The 19230-nt window shown below is 47.6% G+C and overlaps 1 long non-coding RNA gene across 1 annotated transcript in view; it reads left to right on the plus strand.

Annotated features, from left to right (window-relative positions):
- Positions 1-18795, plus strand: part of LOC129404265 (uncharacterized) — a 30964-nt gene extending 12169 nt beyond the window's left edge. Inside the window, exons 2-3 of the long non-coding RNA XR_008629803.1 lie at positions 11687-12063; positions 18371-18795. This is a non-coding gene — a long non-coding RNA (uncharacterized LOC129404265). The remainder of the gene's footprint in view (positions 1-11686; positions 12064-18370) is intronic.
- Positions 18796-19230: the final 435 nt, after the last annotated feature.

Below are 19230 nucleotides of genomic sequence, written 5' to 3' on the forward strand. Positions count from 1 at the left end.
TGCCTTACCCGTGGCCGATCCTGATTCGATTCTCCCCCGGAGGATCACCAGGAATGATCCCTGCGCATGAAGTCAGGAGTAACGGCTGAACTAGGTGTGACAGCCCCCAGTTGTTTTTTTTTTTGTTGTTGTTGTTGTCTTTTAAGATCAACAGTCATCAACGACCTAGAGAACGGAAGTCCTCGAGGTCCAGGGACATGGCTTAAAGGATCCGAGCACTTTGCACGGAAGAGTGCTGAGTTTGCTCCCCAGCGCCACCTGGTCTCCTGGGACCACCTCAAGCACTGAGTCAGGAGTGGTCCCCAAGCACTTCCTTCCCCAAGAAGGAAGATACAAATAAGATCGAAAAACAGGGTCCAGGGGCTGGAGCAATAGCACAATGGGTAGGGCGTTTGCCTTGCAAGCGGCCGACCCAGGTTCGATTCCCAGCATCCCATATGGTCCCCCGAGCACTGCCAGGAGTAATTCCTGAGTGCAGAGCCAGGAGGAACCCCTGTGCATCGCCGGGTGTGACCCAAAAAAGAAAAAAAGAAAAAAAAAAAGAAAAACAGGGTCCAAAGAGATAGCACAGCAGGTAGGGTGCTTGTCTTGCATGTGGCTGACCCTGGTTTAATCCCCATCACCAATGCGGTCCCCTGACCTGCCAGGAGTGACCGATGAGCACTGCTTAGGGCAGCCCCACCCCTGCTCCCACCCCACACACGCAAAGAGAAAGTTCTGGACGTGTCAGAAGGCCACGTCTAGTGTGGCCTGCTACTGCTGACGCCACCTCACTCCACCGTGGCCTCCTCCGAGGCTACGCCGTCACCCCACAGCGATCACATTCTTACTGATCCCCCCAAAATACCGAGGCAGAGTGCAACGGGAAACGCCAGCTCACCCAGCTGCCCTGTCCTTCCTGAGAGACACTTGGGCTCCCTGCCCCAGAGCTCCTCTGCTCGTTGGGTGTTGAGTGCTCTAAACGGGCCAATATGCTGTGCTCCCTGCCTTGGGGAGTCCCCCACCCCTGAGCAGGTACCCCCAGGGCCATCCCCAGCTCAGAACAGCGCTGGCTCCAGGTTGTGCCTGTTGTCCTTCCTGTGACCCCTTTCTTGCCCTGGAACGCTTTCCTGGTTTCTCATAGAAACAACAAAATAGAGAACCATAAAAGAGAAGGGAAAGTAGTGTTCAGCATCTGGGTAATTTGCCTCAGAAAATTTGCCCAAAAGTGGCCGGGCAGATAGTACATGAAGGGCGCTTGCCCTGCACACGGCTGACCTGGGTTCTATCTCCAGATGGTCTTCTGAGCAGTGCCAGGAGTGACCCCAGAACCAGGAGTAACCCCTGAACGCCACTGGGTGTGCCCCAAAAAAGAAAAAGAAAAATCAAGACATTTCTCCATTCCATTCACATTAGGCCCACACCCAACTCACACATTCCAAGACCGTTGGAACCCTGGGGCCCCATGACAGCAGACCCCATCCTGACCTGCTGTCTGAATGCTTTTTGGATTCCATGATTTCCCATGAGCAAGGGAGGGGATACATTTCTGTATGACTTCTGGAGCCCAGGACAGCTGTGAGCTTGATTGTGCATGAAGATGCCTTTGGCTTAAACAGAAGGCGGAGAGTAGAGGGGGTGTAGGGAATGTCCTGATAGCCAGCCCTCCGTGGCAATGTTCTGGAAGGTACATCCAAGCTGGGGAGTTGTCAGGCATCTCTTTCCTGGTTGTGTGGCCCCACCAGGCCTTACCAGGTCTCGACCCAGCCTTAGAAGCAGACGCCAGTGGCACCTCTAGCTAATAAGTGAGCATGCCAACAGGAGTTCATGATGGAATCAGAATGCAAACGCTGACCGTGTGACCTCGGAACGGCTCTGCTTCGTCTCACGCAAATATTATTCCTTCTCCAATTCGCCCGAGATTGCTTTGGCTGTGTCTCCTGAGAAGGGAGCGGGGGGGGGGGGGGGGACTGACACATCAGGTAGATGACACAAGGATTTATGGGGCAGGAGAGACTAAGAGGTTCCTCCAAGTCCAATATTTTTAGTGGAGATAAGGGGTGCGGGGAGGAGCTCTTAAGAAAACCTAGTCCCAGGGTGGCGGGAGGGATACTGGGAATATTGGTGGTGGAAAATGTGCACTGGTGGAGGGATGGGTGCTCAATCATTGTATGACTGAAACTTAATCATGAAAGTTTGTAATTGTATCTCACAGTGATTCAATAAAAAAAAAAAAGAAAAGAAAAAAGAAAACACAGCTTCATGTTCTGGCTCCTAATTACCTCCCCACCCCCGCCTTCCTCCTCCAGCCCAGCTGCTGCTGATTGGACTGTTACGGTTCAACTCTTTGGAGGGGGCGGAATGGGGTCCCCCCAGGCCTTCCTTTTGGGGGGTCCAGTGCAAGGCTCTCCTTGAAACTGCGCTGCCACTACAGGGCAGTGAACTTAGCCTGTGCGCATGAAGACTCTTCCCAGAGGGAGAATCTGGAATCTTCCACCCCCAAGGCCCTCTCCGCTCGGTGGCTATTCGTCCTGTGGCTGACGAAGGTGGAGTCCAGGCTCTGCATCTCACAGGAAGTCAAGACACAAATGTTCTCGGCAGAGCCTGGCAGGTTGGCGGGTACAGAGTAGAAGCATGACTGGGCTGGAGACAGGGAGGGCTGACTCTCAGGCGTCTTGAGAGGAGTGGAAGGGAAACCCGGGAGACGAGGCACACAGCGAGATCCTGGGGCACTGCGTGGGCAAGAGTAGAGTGGGTTCGAGAGTGAACTGTACACGAATTAAAGACCACACGGGAATTATAGTGACCTACGTGATTGAACTAAAGACGCTTCCACATAAAAGATGAGGAACAGCTCAGGGCTTTGCCCTTTGCCCTTTCCTGCCCCCATCTGTGCTTCCTCCGAGACAACCGTGCATAGGGTTCCCTCTGCCCTTGCTTGTCTCTACCGCTGCCTCCATCACATTCTCGCCATTCATGAGAATTCATTTAGATCATACCTTGCCATGCTTGTCTGCTACGCCACATATTCTGTCAGTTTCTGTCTTTTTTTTTTTTAGGGGGCTACACTCGGCAGTACTCGGGGGGCTTACTCCTGGCTCTGTACTCAGGAATTACTCCTGGTGGCGCTTGGAGGACCATACGGGATACTGGGGATCGAACCTGGGTTGGCCGAGTGCAAAGCAAGCCCTACCTGCTGGATTATCTATCCCTCTTTCTTCCTTCCTTCCTTTTCTTGTTTTTGGGCTCTACATGGAGGTGCTCAGAGCTTACTCTCAGCTCTGCACTGAGGGATCACTCCCGGCAGTGCTCAGGGGACTGTTTGTGAACCAGAGATGAAACCCAGGGGGTTGGCTGTGTGTAAGGCAAGTGCCCTGCTCACTGAACTATCTGGCCTCTGCAATGTGACTTTCCATTTAGCACCGTGGTGAGGGCTGCACCAGGTTAAGTTACGGCAGTCAAATCAGCGAGTGGGGGGTGACCACCTGCTCTGCAGCCTGAGTTTCTGATCATTGCCTCCTTTCTTTTTTTTTATTTAAAACTTTATTTTATTTTTTATAAAGTTGTTCGCAATATTTGATTGCATTTAATATTTAAACACCAATCCCCCACCACATTTCCACCTTCCCGCCACATTTCCATCCTGAACCCCAAACCCTGCCCCCCAAGCGGAACTGAAATAATAATTTATTTTGTATTGCTTGTTATGAATAATCCACTAAAAATGAGACAAAAGGAGGTTTCTTAGAGGAAAGTGTGTGAAAATTGTTGAATTTCACCCAGGAGCTATTAAGCCCTTCTATAAGAGATTAGAAACATGTTAAAGTTTGAACCTTGTATGCCTATATCTATGACTGCATAAATATATTTCCCCCTCAGACTGGTTGTCTTCTACTTTAAACCTCATCAAATGTGGCGCGCTACTCTTCCTATGTTGGTGGTGTAAAGTATGAGATGTAACATGGCTGACTACGTGGCTGCACCGTCCAGCAGTAGATTTTTTTTTTAAATTTATTTATTTTTAATTAGAGAATCACCGTGAGGGTACAGTTACAGATTTATACACTTTTGTGCTTATACTTCCCTCATACAAAGTTCGGGAACCCATCCCTTCACCAGTGCCCATTCTCCACCACCCGTAAACCCAGTGTCCCTCCCACCCTCCCCAATCCCATCTCCCCCCGACCCCACCCTGCCACTGTGGCAAGGCATTCCCTTCTGTTCTCTCTCTCTAATTAGCTGTTGTGGTTTGCAATAAAGGTGTTGAGTGGCCGCTGGTCCAGCAGTAGACTGACTCAGGCTCATCCGAGCATGTGAAGAGCAGCCTTGAGCCTGGCAGTGGCTGAGTTCTGGAGGTTTTGGGGCTGCCAGGCAGGGCTGGCTCTGTAGCAGCGAGGCGGGGGTGCGGGGAGGGAAGCTGGGTTGCCCCGAATGAAACATCCTTGGGCGGGTCCAGTGGCATGGCCATGGCGTTTGTTGGCTCCTTTCCCTGGGGGCCTCGTCACTGCAGAGCTGCCTGCCCAGGCCTCCTGGACCCTGAAGCTGGAAGGAGGATCTCTCGATCTCATTCTACAAATGATAGTCACGGTAACGTAAAAAATGATTTTTTGCTTTTAAAAAATTTTTATTTTTATAAAGTTGTTCACAATAATTTATTACACTCAATAGTCCAACAACAATCCCACCACGATTACACCTTCCCACCACGATTATTTCAAATTTTCCCAACCACCACCCGAGCCTGCCCCAATAGCAGGCCCTATATAATTTATTTTGTATTGCTTGTTATGAATAATATGCTAAAACTGATCAAAAAAGGTTTCCTTAGAAGAAAGTGTGTGAAAACTGTTGTATCTCACCCTGGAGTCATTAAGCCCTTGTATAAGAGATTACTAACATGTTGTTAAAGGTTGAGTCTTTAAATTTTTTAAATTTAATTGGATTTTTATAAAGTTGTTAGTCATGGTTTTCTGAACTGGATTCCCACCCAGAATACTTGAGTTGGCTCACCCCATCTGCACTCGCAGAGGCTGCTGGGCTACGGCGTGTGTCAGCACAGGTGTGTGTGTGCGAGTGTCTGGAATAATCTGTTTCTTTACATTGGTCATGGGTTAGGTAGACCGGAATAGGCTGAAGAGTTTCCTTTCCTCCTACAAACTTTTGCCCACTCAGATCCCCAGAAGGTGCATCTTTTTTTTTTTCTTTTTGGGTCACACCCAATGATGCACAGGGGTCACTCCTGGCTCTGCACTCAGGAATTACCCCTGGCGGTGCTCAGGGGATCATATGGGATGCTGGGAATCAAACCCAGGTCAGCTGCATGCAAGGCAAACACCTTACCCACTGTGCTATCACCCCAGCCCCCTTTTTTGTTTGTTTGTTTGTATTTTGGTGCTAGGGACATACTTCTGGCTTTACGCATTTTGGTCTCATGGGTGTGGAGCTAGAGATGGAATTTGGCCTCCCACCTCCTCTGCCCAACCCATCAGGTCGAGAAGTATGCATACCAGCCTGTTGGTTAAGCCATCCCTCCAGCCCTGGAAAAGGTGTCTTATTTTTTGGTGGGGGGGCCACACCTGGTGGAACTCAAGGGCGACTCCCAACTCTGTTTGGGACTCAGTACTATTGGTCTCAGGGGACCATGCAATGCTGGGAACTGAACTGAGTTGACTGTTGCCAGGCAAATGCCTTCACTCTGGTGCTCTCCCAGGCCTGGACAGGGTCCCTGAAGCTCTAAGAATTAAATTATGAACGAGGTTAAACTGAGTGAGGATCAGACAGTCCACATGGAGACAGACTCACTGAAGGGAAGGGCCCTGGGGAGACAGAGCAAGACCCTGAGGTGCACCCACAAGCTCCGGCAGCAGCAGGAGACAGGCAGGGAGCGTGGACCTGACGGCTTCTTGGGCAACTAAGAAGCTCTTTGGGGAGAGGGACTGGAGTGGTAGTACAGAGGGCAGGGCACTTGCCTTACATGCAGCCGACTGGGGTTTAATCCCCAGCATCCCATCTGGTCCCCCAAGCCCCACCAGGAGTGATTTCTGAGTACCGAGCCAGGGATAAGCCCTGAGAACCTTGGGATGTGGTTCAAATACAAGGAAAAAAGGGAAAGAAAGAGAAAATGTATAGAGAAAATCTCCAGGGGGCTGGAGTGATAACACTGTGGGCAGGGTGCTATAGATGGCAACCAGGTTTGATCCCTGGTACACCATATGATCCCAGTGATCCCTGAGCACAGAGCCAGGAGAAGGAAGGAAGGAAGGAAGGAAGGAAGGAAGGAAGGAAGGAAGGAAGGAAGGAAGGAAGGAAGGAAGGAAGGAAGGAAGGAAGGAAGGAAGGAAGGAAGGAAGGAAAAAGGGAGGGAGGGAGGGAGGGAGGGAGGAAGGGAGGAAGGAAGGGAGGGAGGGAGGGAGGGAGGAAGGGAGGAAGGAAGGAAGGAAGGGAGGAAGGAAGGAAAGAAGGGAGGAAGGAAGGAAGAAAGGAAGGAAGGAAGGATGGAAGGAAGGAAGGAAGGAAGGAAGGAAGGAAGGAAGGAAGGAAGGAAGGAAGGAAGGAAGGAAGGAAGGAAGGAAGGAAGGAAAATAAGAAGGAAGGACACTTTCTGGCAAGGCAAGTCTTAATTTGCATTAATTACTTGAATTTCTTTAATTATTTCTAGGCTTATAAAGTTTTTATGTCTCTCAGGGGTCCCTTTTCCTGCACTGACGGGACAGCTTGTAGTGATCCCTCCTTTCACCCACCTCCCTTTGCACTTCTTCTCTTCTCCGCTCCCAGCTGGGTTTCCTGGGCAGACCTGTGAGGAAAGCCCTGGGAAGCAGTTCTCGCCGTCATGTGCCACTGTGGACTCCCGACTGGTGTCTCTGGAGAACGATGTTAAAGCCTTGGTATTGCAAATTTGTCTTGGTGAATTGCTCGTTCACTCTCTCTCACTCTCTCTTTTTTGGGGGTCAACACGCAGCTGTGCTCAGGGCTTAATCCTGGCTCTGTGGTCAGAGATCACTCCTGGCTGGGATTGGGATATCATATACAGTTCTGGGATATTACCAGGCTGTGCTGTGTGCAAAGTAGCTCTTTAACCCCTGCACAATCTCTCTGACCCCACATTTTAGAGTATCGTAGGGTCATGTGAAAATCTTGTTGAGATTATGTTTGGAATTGTATATAATAAACAGATCGGTTTTGGGTTGAGTTATGTCTGTATTATGGGGGAAATGTTTACACATACATGGGATATCTTTCCATTGAATAACTTTCAGCAGATATCTTACGATTTACTGAGTTAGCTGTCTTTTTAGATACCCAATAATTTTTGTCGTGGTTGTATATGATGGGTGTTTTGTTTAATCTTTTTTGTACTTTTCCTTCCTAACTGTTGCTTGTAAGAAGAAATGCAAGGTTTTCACTCTGGAACCTCTGCTTTTGGTGTGCCTCCAATTTTGGGTAAACTTTGTAATTTTAAGTTCTGAGCATCATTATGGGAAAAACGTCTGGGACCCCTTTGCGAGCCTGGATTATCTTCATATTCTTTATGGGATGCTTCCAATGTCAAAAAATTAAATACCCAGGATTATAAAGAAAGGGATTTGAGAAAATTCCTTTTCATTCCTCGTCCCTTTCTCTGTCACTGTAAGGTCACAGTGAGCATGAGCCCCACGGGTTCGGTCGCTGCACTTCACCCTAGGCTGTCGTGGTGCTCGCCAAGGGTCTCAGACTTGGGTTCTGGGGCTTGTGCAGCTGCACACTGGGGTCACACTCATTCAATTGTGGTGCTCACATGCTCCAAGACTCTGGAGTTCACTGCGGTGCTGTCGCGTGCACCGTGGCAGTGTGGTGGTGTTCCTTAGCAGCACGCAGGAGCTTGAATTTCTGAGGCATAGCAGGAGCCCTAGACCCATGCTCTGCATGTGTGAGTGGCCCCAGGAACCGAACTCCCAGCTTCATGCTTGCAAGGCAGGGGCTTTGGGCTCCGAGGCTCCCGCTGGTCTCCTGGGTCTTCTAGAGTGAATGTCGCTCTCTGGGTATTCCTTAGAAGCCCCAGATTCCCAGCTAAGACGGTGTCCAAGTTGTGGAGCTGCTTTTCTTTTTATTTGGGAGAAAGCCTCCCAAGGGGTGCTCAGGGGCGCAGGGACCTGCTCCTGGCAATTCTTGGCTAACCAATCGGTGGCTCAGGCAAGGATATGGAGTTGGGGCTAAGGACTACCCAGGTCACTCTCATCATGCAGCCTCCAGAGAGCTGCACCTAGTGATGCTCAGGTCCCACATGGTGCTGGGGACTGTACACCCTAAACTCTCTCCTGTCCAGAAGGTGTTATCTTTCCCAGACGGCATCCACCACAAAAGTTGGTGGATCAGAGAGAGTGGCACTTGATCACCCAGCTAGCCTGTGGCTGGGCTGAGTTGAGACTGTGGGGCTGTTCTGGAAAGTTCTATCTCTGGTCTGCACCCCTGCTGGGCACTGTCCCTCCCAGAAGTTCCAGACAGGGTCTTCCAGTCATCTCAAAGTTCCAATAAAGAGGAAGTCCCAACCATGCAGAGTCTCAGAGAGGATGAATTTGGCAGAAGCAAAAACATTTCTGCAGATAATAGCCTGAGACAGATTGTAGATATCAAGACATTTAATCACGGGGTTCTGACATTTAAGAAGTTGGGGGATTGGAGTTGTCTTGGCTTTCTCAGCTAGTCAGAGCTTAATAAGCCAAATAAATTATGCTGTAGTCTCCTGTTGAAAACGCTGTAAAGAGCACTTTACAAGTTCTGTCTGTCGTCTTTTTATGAGGAACATTCACTCTCCTGTTTCTCTGAAGGAAAGAGGATCTCAAAATATGTTTCATTACCAAATAACAAGACACACAAAAGAGCAGAGGTCAGTTGCCTTCTGTCCTTTCTTTCAGGGTTCAAAAAGAAAAAGAGTCATATAAGATCATTTCAATACTCACTTCTAACCTTTGAGCTAATTTACATGTATGTCAACAACAGAAAGGATTCGATAAAAGCCATGCCTTCCATCCAATCAAGATCTAAGTTTTTAAAAAACTGACTATTTAAACTTAGGAATATTGGGGCTAGAGCGATAGCATAGCAGGTAGGGTGTTTGCCTTGCACGCGCCCAACCCAGGTTCAAATCCCAGCATCCCGTATGGTCCCCTGAGTACCGCCAAGGGTAATTCCTGAGTGCAGAGCCAGGAGTAACCCCTGTGCATCGCCAGGTGTGACCCAAAAAGCAAAATAAATAAATAAATAAATAAATAATAAAAATAAACTTAGGAATATTGAATGTTTGGCTAGGAAGAAACTTTTTCAAAAGCAGTTCTGGATTCATGACAAAGTGAAAGGGAGGAGCGGGAGAGAGAGCACAGGGAATGCTGCACGTGCCTGGCTTGTGGCCAACCCCAGTTCGGTCCCCAGCACCATCAGGAAAGATCCCTGAGTGCCACCCGAAGTCACATCCCCCAAATAAGGCAATCTCTAGGGCCCTGCCCCCCCATGCCCCCTCACACTGCCCTGCTCCCCATTAATACACACGGGTTCCCAGAAATGAGCTGGTGTTGGCATCAGCAGTCAGGACTCAGATCCCTGTTTACCCTAAAAATGTACCCTCTCTCCGTCCTACCCTGCCCCCACTCCAGTCCTGACAGCTGCTCCCTGTTGTCACTGTCCTCTATCCTGCCTGCTGGGAATGTCACTGAGCTGGCTTCCTTTGCTTAGTCTTGTGACCGTCCGGGTCCTCGGCACCTGCTCCCAGCATGGCAGCTTTTAGCGCTGACTAGTGTCCCTTTGTCAGTATGGGTTACCTTCAGGGGGCCCTCCACATCCCTTCCTCCGTGGCCATTCTGAACAAGCATCTGTTGTAAACACCCGGGGCAGTTTCACGTGCCCTCAGTGTCAGCTCCTTTGAAAAAAAGCAAGGACAGGGGCAGGGGCTCATCCTGAGGCTTGGGTCTTTGAGAAAATGCCTGGCTGGGGTTGGGGTGGGGGCGCAAGGGACTGCAGCACAGGCTTGGCCTGTGGGCACCCCAGGTGAGCCCTTCGACCCCACATGGTCCCTTGAGCACTGTCAGGAATGGCCCTCAAACATTATTTTGTTTGTTTTGGGGCCATATCTGATGACCTTCAGGAGCTACTCCTGGCTCTGCACTTGGTTATTACTAATGGTGATGCTTTAGGGACCTTATAGGAAGTCAGAAACCAAACCCCAGTTGGCCACATGCAAAGCAAGTGCCCTCCCTGCTGTACTATCTCTCAAGCCCCTCAAAAATTGTTTTAAACAAGAAAGTAATTGCCAGACCGTCTCCCAAAACGGCTTACTGTTTTTTTTCACTCCCACTAGCAATGTGCAAAAGACATCTAGTGCTGCATTTTGGCCTTTTGAAGGGTATGAGTGGGAGCTCATTGTTCCCGGAATGCGCATTTCCCTGGTGCTGTGTGGTGGGGGGCACTGTTCATTCTGCTTACTTGCTATCATGTTTCTTCTGCGGAAAGGGTCTTCGATCCTTTAACAAACCAGATGTGGAGGGGCCGGAGCAGCGTGCCTGAGTTTGATCCCTCGAACCTCATACGGTCCCCCAAGCCCTGGCAGGAGTGATCCACGAGTGCAGAGCCAGGAGTAAGCCCTGTGCACCCCCAGGTGGGGCCCCAAAACAAAACCAAACAAAACCGACTGTGGGCTGGAGAAATAGTACAGGGGCACTTATCTTACATGTGACTTGAGCTTGATTTGAACCCCAGCACCACATGTGGACCCCTGAGTATTACCAGGGGTCACTCCTGAGCACAGAGCCAGGAAGAGGCCCTGAGCACTGACAGGTTTGTCCCAACCCGCTCCCCCTCCCCCCTCCCCCCACCAATAAGATTGCTTTCTTGCTGTCGCTTGCTTTAAGAGTTGTCTACAGGGGCTGGAGTGATAGCACAGCGGGTAGGGCGTTTGCCTTGCACGCGGTGCACGCGGCCGACCCGGGTTCAAATCCCAGCATCCCATATGGTCCCCTGAGCACCGCCAGGAGTCATTCCTGAGTGCAGAGCCAGGAGTAACCCCTGTGCATCGCCTGGTGTGACCCAAAAAGAAAAAAAAAAAAAAAAAAAAAAGAGTTGTCTACATGCTTGGGACTATAGTTCTTTTATCAGATATGTCTTCTACAGTTTTTTTCTCTCAGTCTATGGTTTTCTTGACATCTTGTTCTCTTGACATCGTCTTTCACAGAGCAGAAATTTTTCGTTTTAATAAAGTACAACTTTGGGGCTGGAGCGATAGTACAGCAGGTAGGGTGTTTGCCTTGCACACGGCCAACCCAGGTTCGATTCCCAGGATCCCATATGGTCCCCTGAGTACCACCAGGAGTAATTCCTAAGTGCAGAGTCAGGAGTAACCCCTGTGCATCGCCAGGTGTGATCCAAAAAGCAAAAAAAAAAAAAAAGTACAGCTTTTGGATTCTTTGGGGGCACCCTTAGCAGCACTTAGGGGACTCAGGGCCACTCTTGGCAGTGCAGACCCAATGATGCAGTGTTGCTAGGACCAGTGGACCACATCTGGTGGTGCAAGGTAGGTCAGAAGAGCTGGCTGGCTGGGGTCGGGGGTCACGCAGTGCCAAGGATTCAGTACAGCCTTACACATGTCTGGCATGTACTCTACCCCTTGTGTTATCTTTCTGGTGCAGCCAAGATTTTTTTTTAATGAATCATACAAAAAAACACTTTTTATTTTTGTTTTCAGATATTTTACTATTTGGAGGCAATGTTCTTAAGAGCACAAGGAGTGTTATCAATGATGGATCATATGTTAGACCACAAAATTGAAGAAAAATGAAATCCTATCAAGTCTCTTTACCCACAATGATGGTATCTGACACTAGAAATCAGCTATCAGCAGAAAACCGGAAGATTCACACACACATGGAGATTGAACACCATGCTCGTGACCGTGGACCAGAGAAAAAATCAGAAGAGAATTAAAAAAAAAATAATTTAGGACAAACGAAATAGAAACACAAAGTATTAAAAGATATTTTTGATGCTGCAAAAGACTTTCCAAGAGGCACACTTACAGTGAATTAAAATCAACACCAAGGAGCTGGAGCAACAGCACAGCAGGTAGGGAATTTGCCTTGCACGCGGCCAATCTGGGTTCAATCCCAGGCATCTCCTATTGCCCCCCAAGCACCACCAGGAGTGATTTCTGAGTGCAGAGCCAGGAATAACCCCTGAGTATCACCAGGTGTAAAACTAAAAGCCAATCAATAAAATAAAATAAACACCAAGGAAAAAGAAAGATCTAAACAACCAAGGAATATAAAATGAACAAGCTAAGCTCCAAGATGACCAAAGGAAAGAATGAAGATCAGAGCAGAGGAGGTAGAATGATAGTATAGCGGGGAGGGCCTTTGCCTTGCATGTGGTCAACCTGGGTTCGATCCCCAATACCCCATATGGTTCCCTGAGCCCCTCCAGGAGTAAACCTTGAACACCACCAGTCAGGCCCCAAAATAAAACAGCACAGAAAATATCAGAGAATAAATAAATAAAATAGAGACTAATAAGACCATGAAAGCAAGAGAACTGAGGGCTGGCTGGGGGCAGGGGAAACTGCTGAGAGAGCTGGAGGGCAAGCCTGGCATGCATGGGCCAGACTGGGTCCCCAGCACTGCAGAGCCCCAGCCACTCCCCGAGACACCTCTGGTGGTCTGTAGTGCTGCTAAAGAGACCCCCAAGTAAAAATAAACAGCAGAGGCCAGAGAGATAGGACAAGAGTTAAGGCACATGCTTTTCCAGGTCAGACCCTGATTTTATTCCAGCACCAACTATGGTCCCATCAGCACTGCCAGGTGTGGTCCCAAACCCAACACAGACAAACAACAGAAAACAAAAACAAAAACCACCAACTCTAAGAGCTGGCTTTTGAAAAGGTAAGCAAAGAATACAAATCTTTAGCTAGGTTAACCAAGAAAAAGATTCAAATAAAATTATAAACGAAGCAGGAAGACTTACGACTGATGGTCCCCGAAATACTAAGGAACATAGGAAACTACTGTAAATAATTATATGCCAACAAATTGAATACACCAGGAGAAATAGAAAAATTTTTAGAACTATATTAGCTACCAAGACAGAATCATATAGATAAAACCAATCTGAACAAACCAACCACTTATAAATTGAGCTTGAGTCAGTAGCCAAAAGCCTTCCAACAAAGAAAAGTCCAGGATTAGATGTGGTTTTGTTTTATCTTTTGTTAGGGACCATACACAGCTGTGTTCAGGACTTATTCCTAGCTGTGTGCTCAGGGATTACCTGGGGAACCAAATGTGGTGCTGGGGATTGAACCTGGGGTGGCTGCATGCAAGGACTCACTCTTCAGCTTCTGGGGCTAAATGTTTTCACTGGTCAACCCTATCACACATTTAAAGAAGAATGAGTACCAATCTTCAAACTCTTGCAAAAAATAACAGAGGGAGCACTGACAAAAAGTAGAAAAGAATACCACAATAAACAAAAATTAAGACTAACATCCTTGATGAAAACAGATGTAAAAATGTCACAGTAGCAAATCCAATTCAACGGTACTGCATAAAAGGATCATATACCATGGTCAAACAAGGCTTATTCCAGGGATATAAAGATAGTTCTGCAACTGCTTATCAATGTTAAGATCCTAATCAATAGTAAAATAAAAGGTAAAAGCATATGATCACAGGGCCATAAAGATAGTACAGCATGTAGGGCACTTGCCTTGCACACAACTTATCTGGGTGTAATTCCCGGAACCACATAAGGTTCCCTTAGCCCTGCCAAAAATGCTCCTTGAGCACAGAGCCAGGAGTAAGCCCCGAGCACCAAGTATGAGCCATCCCCTCAATTTCTTTAAAAATAACAACATATGATCATCTCAATAGATGCAGAAAAAGCACTGGTCAAAAATAGAAAATTCACAATATATTGGTGACAGAAGGAACATAACTTAGCCCAATATAGGTGTGCTATGACCAACTCACAGCCAATACCGTGCTCAGTGGCAGAGAGCTGAAAACTTACCCTGTAATATCAGTAACAAAGCAAGGATGCTCACTCTTGTCACTTATATTTAATATAATTCTCAAAGTCTTAGCCAGAGAAATTATCTTGAGACAAGAGAAATAAATAAAAGACATTTGAATCGAAGGAGAGAAAGTAAAAATCTCTATTTCAGATGATATAATATTATATGTAGAAAACCCCCCAAAATTCACTCTTTTGATATTTTACTTTAATAATTTTTTTACTTTAATAATTTTTTTTTTTGCTTTTTGGGTCACACCCGGGGATGCACAGGGGTTACTCCTGGCTCTGCACTCAGGAATTACCTCTGGTGCTGGTCAGTGTACTATATGGGATGCTGGGAATCGAACCCAGGTTGGCCACGTGCAAGGCATATGCCCTACAGCTCCTCTTTTGATATTTTAAAAAAGATTTTATTAAAATCAGAAATATCAAGTGGTGATTGGGGCTTACTCCTGGCTTTGCGCTCAGGGATCACTCCTGGTTGTGCTTGGGAGACCATATCAGTTGCCAGGATCAAACCCAGATCCTCTGCATGCAAGGCAAGCACCCAACCTGCTGCACTTTTTTTGCCACAGAACTTTATATTCCTATCAAACAAGAAACAAATATGCTCTCCACATCATGTTATTTGAATTGCCTGCGGTCAGCAAGGAGAAAAATAATCCTATTTTTCTCTTTCATGTTTCTTCATGGAATGGTTTTAGGATGATCATTATAATTATCAATCTTAGTTACTTAAATCAGATCAAATAATATCTTCTACTTGCCATGTGCTATTCTAATGTTCCAACTTAGGGATTTATACCACAATTAAAAGTTAGCAGAATAGGGTGGTGAGTGGGACACTGGGAACAATCACGTCACTGTCATTCCATTGTTCATCCATTTGCTCGAGCAGGCACCAGTAACGTCTCTCAATGTGAGACTTATTGTTACTGTTTTTGGCATACCCAATATGCCACGGGTAGCTTGCCAGGCTCTGCCATGCAGGCGAGATACTCTCGGTAGCTTGCCGGGCTCTCCGAGAGGGGTGGAGGAATCGAACCCGGGTCGGCTGCATGAAAGGTGAACACCCTACCGCTGTGCTATCACTCCAGCCCACTGGGAACAATGGTGGTGGAAAATATGCACTGGTGGAGGGATGGGTGCTCAAGCATTGTTTGACTGAAACGCAATCATGCAAGTTCGTAACTGTAGCTCATGGTGATCCAATAAAACTTCTTTAAAAATATAAAAGTTAGCAGAATAGGATTATTCCATAGGCTAAGTGCCCCAATAAATCACACTTAAAATACAAAGGTAGGGCCAGAGCGGCAGGTACAGCAGATAGGTCATTTATTTACCTTGCACAGAGCCTACCCGGGTTCAATCCTCGGCATCCCATATAGTTCCCTGAGCACTGCCAGGAGTAATTTCTTAGCACAGAAACAGGAGTAACCCCTGAACTTTGTTGGATGTGATCCAAAAAGCAGGGAAAAAAAGGTAAAGAAAACATTTTTTTTTAATGAAATCTTATTTTCCATAAACTTCCTTAGCATTCTGCATTCAGGAAAAAAAATCTAGAAATTCTTTTACATGCAAGCTCTTATATAAGAATTGAGTCTTATGGTTAAGGTCAGCTTTGTTCTTACGCTGAAATTCAAAGAGGGCAGATTTGTAGTACACGGGATCACGATAGTTCTCAAAGGAATATAAGTTCAAACTTTGCAAACAAGCTTATAAAATGGAGGGAGACTTCATTTTCTTTCCTGCTTTGCGTCCACAACACATTCCAGAATTCCTTGTGTTAAGGATAAGACATACAAGGAACTTGGGATCAGATCTGATGCAGAGAGAAGCTGATTTGAGGCAAAAGCTCCTTTTGAAGAGAATATGGTTTGGAGCAGGAAGTGTTCCAGAAAGTTCGTCCATGAGAGGGAATCGCTTTCAAGGCAGAGCAAGGACATGATGGAACCACGAGGTGGCAGTGTTGTACAACAAGCCTTATTGGTGCTGCCTGACTGGGCTATTGTGAGGTTTCGCCCGTGCAGGAGACCCTCTAGGGCCATCCCCCCACCCCCACGAGCTGAAATGGAAGAGGGCACAGCGAGAGGAAATGGGGTGGGGGAGGGGCCTTCCAGCTCTAGGGTGAGGAGACAGGGTCCGAGAGTTCTCAAGGGCAGAAGCAGTTTGGGGTGGGTAGGGAATTGCATCTGTCGGGGGTGACTGGGTCCCGGGGCATGTGGATTCTGGGGTATTCTGGATGTTTGGGGACGGGTGTTTATGGAGCCGAGTATGTGTGAATCGGTGAGGCAGACTGCCCAGTGTGGGTGAGACTCAGACTTGACACAAAATCTTAGGAAGCTAAGGGTGGTCTGAGTCTAGTCGCTCAGTCAGCACGGTGCCATCTTCCCTCTCATGTAAGGAAAGTGGGGACAGAAATCCCACACTTTGTGTGTGTGTGTGTGTGTGTGTGTGTGTGTGTGTGTGTGTGTGTGTGTGTGTGGTGCTAGGGATCAAATCAAAGGCTTCACACACTCAAGGCAAATGCTCAGCCGCACTTAATTTTCAACGATTTCTTTCACAGGCTCCCATTTGCTCTTTTGTTGTTCTTGATTTTGGGAGAAAGACAAAGTCCCAAGCATGCAGAAACCAGTCAGAAAAGTTTTAAAAGGGCTGCCAACTCTAAGCATTTCTCTTCTAAATCACAAGTTTGAGTCCACCGTTGATTTTTTAAGAAAAACTTTTAGCTTTACTATTTAACTCTGATTTTAAAGCTTTTTGCTAAACAAATATTACTAATAGGTTAAAGGAGACGAGAAATCAGATCACCCAGAAACATTAACCAGCCCTGTTCCAGAGGTGACAGTCCCAGACTCCAGATAAACAGCGTTACCTCTGACCCCATGAGGAGGGGGGTCTTATGGATCTTCTCAGGGTCTAGTTCTTCCCTGTCAGATTGGGATGGGCTGTGTGAGTGTGTGTGTGTGTGTGTGTGTGTGTGTGTGTATGTGTGTGTCTGTTGTCAGAAATCCAACCCCAGAGCCTCATAACACGGGCCCAGTCCAAAAATTATCTTTTAGATTCTCACCTCCTATTTTCTTTTTCCTTTCTGATATCAGAAACCCGATTTTCTTTTGGAAACCATCTTCAGTGCGTGACAAACTTGCATAGGGAATAGGAGTGTGAAAGGATGATAAATTATACTTCATCAAAATGTAAAACTTCTCTTCAAAAAATTCTAAGGGCAGGGCTTGGAGCAATAGTACAGTGGGGAGGGCGTTTGCTTTGCATGCGGCTGACCCGGGCTCCATCTCCCAGGATCCCATATGGTCCCCCAAGCCCGACCAGGATAATTCCTGAGTGCAGAGTCAGGAGTAAGCCCTGAGCACAGCCGTGTGTGGCCCAAAAACAACAACAAGAACAGGATTCTAAGGGCTGTGGAAATAGCTTAAAGGGCTGGAGTCTTAGTTTAAACCCCGGCATTACTGATATAGGAGTGTGTTTGTGTGTGTGAGAGAGAGAGGGAGGGAGGGAGGGAGAGGGAGAGAGACAGAGACAGAGAGGGGGCCACAGAGAGAGGAAATCTTTGCAAAGCATAGAAAGCATGAAAGTATGGAAATGACTTGTATCTAGCTTAAACAGCTCCCAAAACTTAGCAATAAGCAAACAGTGCAATTGAAAAATAGGTAACTATTTGAACAGTTACTTCACCAAAGAAGATAAGAGGATGTAAATAAGGAAATACAAATTAAACCCCAACGAGACAGAGGCTGAAGAGATAGTACAAGAGAAAGGCGCTTCTTTTGATTCCCAGAACTGCATATGGGTCTCCTGAGCACTATGCAAGTAAAGCCTGAGAAGAGCCAGGAATGGCCCTTGAACACCACCAGGTGTGGACCCCCTCCCACCACCGCAAAAAAAAAAAAAAAAGACCCAATGAGACAACAATGCTACAAACCTGTCAAATTGCTAAAATTAGAAAACCTAATCACTCACCATCCCAAGTGTTGGTAAGGAAGGTGAAAAACTAGAACTCTTAGTTTCGGTGGAAATGTGAAACGGTGTAAACCCTGTAAAACAGTATCTTGAAAAGTTAGACATAGGGTAGGGGGAAGTGGATGCTCTGGCGGAGGGTGCGGTGCTGGAAAGTTTTATGCATGAAACCCTGCCATTGACAGTTTTGTAAACTATGGTTCTTAATAAACAAAAGTAGTAGGAAAGAATAAACATACTATAAACTAAAGACAAGTCAGACATAAAGCCAGTGGCGTGGCTCTGCGGTAGAACACATGTCTAATATGTGTGAGAGCCGGGGTTCAGTCTTTGGCAACACACATATGTGACTTCTCCCTGCCCTATGATGCTTCCCTTTCACTCCTAGATGTTCTCCTAGGAGCAAAGAAGGTCTGCACACAATGACAGACAAAGAAACATCCATTGCAGACAGCCCGACTATTTGCCAACAGGCAAGAGAAACATGGTGGTGCCAAGGATGGCAACAAAAAAGGAAGGCACCACCGACACACGCCCAACATGCATGAGGCTCAGGACAATCGCTCCCTGCTGCAGCTCCCAGACCCAAAACAGCGCCTGCCTCATGATCACATGTATGTTAGTCAGAACGTAGCCACTAATCTGCAGTGATGGGTGTATCTGATGGACGGCAGATCAGCCCTAACTTGGGTGGGGGATAGAGGAAAATGGGAGCCTGCGGGAGGGGGTTACAAGGACACCGTAGGAGGGAGATTTTGACCATCTCCCTGGTGCCTCATGGTCACACATGGCGTGCACATATCAAAACTTATCAAGTCCCGCAGTTCCAAATGTTTATTGCATGTCAATATGCACTTTATGGCATGCCGATAATACCTCAATAAAGATATATGCTTAAAAAAATTGAATTCCTCTGCTGAGTCACTGCCAAGAGCTTTTCAGCAAAGCTCCCTTTATCAAAATCAGAGATAAGGTGGTGCCAAAAAGCTGCGAGCCAAGAGGAGGGAGCCTGGGCCCCAGCGTCTGGGAGGGATGGCCCTGAGGGACGGGGTGTGGGGCGAGAGAGGGGGCCCCCCGCCCCCGGCTGTCTTGCTCAAGAACCTTCAGCTCACCCCTGCTCTCCTCCCCATGCACAGCAGCCCGGGGCTTCCGGGTCCAAGACCGCCTGGACATGGACTCCCAGAGCACGTGGCGGTGGCCCTTGACCTCCGGCACTGGGCGGTGCAGGGGGGTGGGGGGTGGGGGAGA

The sequence above is a fragment of the Sorex araneus genome, chromosome 4 (assembly GCF_027595985.1).
Source record: "Sorex araneus isolate mSorAra2 chromosome 4, mSorAra2.pri, whole genome shotgun sequence".
Lineage (NCBI taxonomy): Eukaryota > Metazoa > Chordata > Mammalia > Eulipotyphla > Soricidae > Sorex > Sorex araneus.